Raw genomic sequence first — 4,469 nt, 5'->3', positions numbered from 1 at the left:
GCAGTGAGGATGAGGGAAACGTATACATATATGGAATTATACCCATTTGTGCAAGGAGAAACTCTAAGAACATCTCAAAACTGCTGCAAAGCACCAGAAATGGAAATGCACTAGAATGTGAGAGAGGCTACAGCGTGGAGCCTGAGCCAGCATCACTGACGATAAACTCAACATTGTGCAGATTGCAGACAGTGACTGCAATGCTGAGCTCCACTCAGGCGCTGTAAATTTACTTACAGGGCAGGATTCTGGCTCAGGAAGTTAGATAAAATATGTCTGTGATACCCACTCCCCCCACTATCACCTGCTGTCTCTCCTGTGCAGTAACCACAGATTGCATCAAAAGCAGCTTGTTCTATTCCAGCCCCAGCTCATCCCTTTAGATAGCAGAGCTGTGGAGAAATACCCAGTGCAAGCCCTGGTCAGCCCTGACTACTACAAGGTATATTTTGTATGTTTCCATTTGCATCGTGCTCGGTGGGTTACTGTCCTGTGGGGTGTACTGTTTCCACAATATATCCTACAGAATTAAAATATTACAAAAAACACAAATACAAAAAGACCTCTCAAGCAACAATATAAATCTGCAATTACAATACCAGTGAAACTAAAAGGGCACCACAGCTATATAAGGGTGTAAATGGTAGCAGTGAGGCCCAATATTAAATAAAATACAAACATGCCTCCTGATTCTTAATAAGCAGCCATGCACACTCTGTGCCCTACACGTGTCTTTCTCCAACTTTCAAATAAGAAAACAAACTGCCTGACATGACCCTCATTACAGTTCTAACTTCGTCCCTCAAGTATGAAAAAAGCTAAGAGTGAGAAGCGGGGCTGTGGATTATCGTGCCTGGCAGCTTTCCTTCCTCATAACGAGCTATCACTTCCCGAAATATGCCATTACAATAATCGCAATCACTTTAAGGAATTTTTTTTTTTTTTATTATGTATGTATAGTCACTTTGCTTTACAGTGAGCCCTAAATTAAAGCAATGGAGTGAAGATTTAAAGTGAGTCCCGAACTCACCTGGCGTGTTGTTTAATATGCAGCAGATCACACAGGCTCCACCATCGGATGTGGATACCCGGCGATGCCTGAGCCGGCATACATTATATTAACTACTTACTGGAAGGTGCCCTGCTACTAGTGCTGTGTCTGTATCGATCATCATACGCCGCTGTTATTCACTGTCTTCACGGAGCAGACAGTGTGTGTGATACTCACGCTGTGTGACAACATCAACACTACTAAAGTCAGTGGCAGGCAGGCTGCCTGGCCAAAGTACTTACTTCTTGTTCTGTAGTCTGTCTGTCAGGCTGGCAGTGGCAACGTTGCGGCCCACGTTGACTCAATCAATGAGCCCAGCTCCGGAGGGGGGTGAAGACGCAGGGCAGCCCAAGGGACAGTGAAAATGTCAAACACCAGGTGCCTATGGACCACAGAGGAGCAGGAGAACGAAGACAATCTCCGATTCCGGTCAGCATCAGACTGTTGACTGCAGAAAATCTCAAATGTCAAGGGCCAGGCTAGCGCGAGACTCCTCCACTCACGCACGTGCCTGAAAGTGCGCAGCGTGCGCAGCGTGCGCGTGACTGCTGGAGCGCAGGGGCTTGCTAAAAATAATGCCCAGGGCCGTCATTGGTAGCGCTTTCGCGCGCTACAAGATTGACGGCCCTGGGACCCACACACGGCCGCATCCTGCAGAACGTGTGGTTGTGGGGTGGCCGGGTGTACTGCTGTCACTGTACTGTTCCCCCCCCCAGTAAATCCTGGGCTGGCCACGGGTGGCGGAACACCAGTGCTGCGCAGCCGCCACCAGCCGCCCTCAAAATAGTGCCGCCTGGGGTGAACCGCCCCCACCACCCCCACCCCCCCACCCGCCCCCCCAAGCCCCGCCACTGTTTAGTGGTTGTTAAAATATCTTAGGGAGGTGTTAGGTAAGTGTCATATTGTGGGGTCATTGCAAACTAGTTGTGGAAGTTCTGATGACATGCAACATTGTCCATGGTAATGGAGACTTCTGTTGAAGCTGTCGTTTGAATCTGCTTGTTATGTTATGTTAATACATTTTTAAAGCACTCGTGGGGTGTCTTGGCGCTGTCTCGGCAGGAAAACATGAAAGAGACTTTCAGTGTGCTATTTACTGAAAAGCCAGGTTTTCAGGAGCTTTCTGAATACCAGCAGAGAAGGCACAGACCTGATGTTTGTCAGTAAGAGGTTCCAGTGTTTGGTCGCTCCAGAGATGAAACTGCCTTGTCCCCATTCAGCTTTCTTAAATCTACAGGCGTTAACATGTTTTGTTACCTTTGATCGGAGGTTACTTCTATGTTCCTACCATAAGAAAGCCTGTTTTAGAAATTCAGAGCCAGTGTTGTTCAAGGCCTTATATGCAATACATAGAGATTTGAATTTAATACAGTTCCTAACCGTCAGCCAATGGAGGTTCTTGATTGCTTGAGAGACCGAATTATGTTTGGGAAGCCCTAGGAGTAATCTAGCACCAAGATTTTGTAAGACTTGCCTTCTTTTCAGGTATTGTTTTTGTAGGTTGATATATATTCTGTTACAGTGATCTATTTTAGATAGTACAAATGATGAAATTACTGTTTTCTTGGTGTCAGTGGGAATGTACGGAAGAATCTTGAAAATTATTCTCAAGGTGTTGAAAGTGAGGAAATGGCAGTGTTGGCTTGTTTACTGAGGTTCAATTTGTCATCTATTATCAACCCCAAGCTTTTGGCTTTTGTTGTTGGTCGCAGGAGAGGGGTCATTTCTGAGGGCCAGCTCATGGGTGTCCAAAATTGCGGGCTAGTCCTGAAGAGGATGACCCCAGTTTTGTCCGAGTTTCATTTCCGACAGTGATTGCCCATTCAGATGCCAATTTTCCTCATGCAATTGTGTAGCTGAGAGCTTGAGTAGTTTACATCATTGAATGCAGAGAACACCATTTGTGTGTCATCTGCGTAGGAAGTGAGAGAGAAACCAAAAGATTGAATTAGAGAGCCCAATTCTGTGACGTAAAGATTATAAAGTGTAGGGCTGAGTGAGGACCCCTGCCGAACCCCACAAGGGAGGTAGAAGGTGTTGGAAATCAAGTTGTCCATCATCACTGTATGTTCCCTTCCCTTTAAAAAAGACTTCAGAAGTTTCAGTGCTGTGTTTTTTATGCCCAAACTCTCAAGACGTTGGACCAAAATGGTATGGTGCATTATGTCGAAGGCCACCTATAGGTCTAAAAGGACCAGGGCTGCTGTGTCTCCCTTGTCTATGATGGTCTTAAGCTCATCTGTGGCCTTTATCAGGGCTTTCTTTGTACTGTGTACAGATCTAAATCCAAACTAGGTTGGATCTAGTAGATGGTTGTCTTGAATGAAGTGAGCTAGTTGGATGCTCATAATTTTCTCCGCCATTTTTGCTTAAAATGGTAGCCTAGAGATAGGGTGGTAGTTAGCTGGATCCTCTGGATCTAGATCAGGTTTCTTTGCAAGAGGAAGAATTCAGGCCTTCTTTCAAATAGTAAGGAAGAGTCCAATTGTAAACATAGAATAAAAGGTACCAGTCAGAATTAATGCTATAGTGGCTGGAGTTTGTTTTAGCACAAACGGCAGACATGGATCAGAGGGGGATCCTGATTTTGTTGAATGGATAAGATCCTCCACCTGATTGGTGGACACTGGGGCGAATTTGGTCATACCAGCAAGGGAGGTGTCGTCTTGAGTATAAGTGTTGTAGGTGTGAGCAATATTTTGTAAGGAAACATTCCTCCTCACTTAGGGGTCAGTGGTTGTGAAAGGATTATACTTGTAACCTACCTTATTGCAAATTGTTGGGCTATAGTGTCACAAACAGCTTGACTACTGTGGGTTCTCTTATTTTCAGGGTGTTTAATCAGTTTGTCTATTACTTGGTACAGCTCTGTAGCAGAGTTCTTAGGGGATTCGATCTGAAGAGTAAAAAACACAGCTTTTTCTTTAGTGAGAAGTCCTTTACATTGCAACAATCAGAGTTTTGATGCTTCTTTTTCAAGAGAGTCGTAATTTGACCTACATTTTCTCTCCTTCCTTCTACAGTTTTGTTTTTCAATCCGTAGGGCTTCCGTTAACCAGTAGGCCAACAGCTTTTTACTTCCTTGCCTGGTAGGTTTGATAGGGGCAAAGTGTGAGAAGGTAGTTTCTAATCAGTTTAGGCATCGTGAGTGGCTAGCTCAGGATTTGGGAAGGAGTAGGCTGGGAGTTGGTAAGCTGTTGTTGGAGTAGGTTATAATCAAGGTTGTTCCATGTGCGACAGGAGGTGGAGCGGCCATATTTAATTGAGTCAGAGATAGAAGTGGGTCAGTTTACTTCAAAGACAATGGCAGAGTGAACAGACTGGGATAGTGGTAAGTGTTTCAGAATAGAGATGAATGAGTTGTTTGAAAAGATTACATCTAGCATGTGGCCTCCTGAGTGAGTGGCCTGATGTACAA

Source organism: Lissotriton vulgaris, chromosome 1_1 (genome assembly GCF_964263255.1).
Source record: "Lissotriton vulgaris chromosome 1_1, aLisVul1.2, whole genome shotgun sequence".
NCBI lineage: Eukaryota > Metazoa > Chordata > Amphibia > Caudata > Salamandridae > Lissotriton > Lissotriton vulgaris.
The sequence above is the reverse complement of the archived record's forward strand: the minus strand, read 5'-3'. Positions refer to the sequence as shown.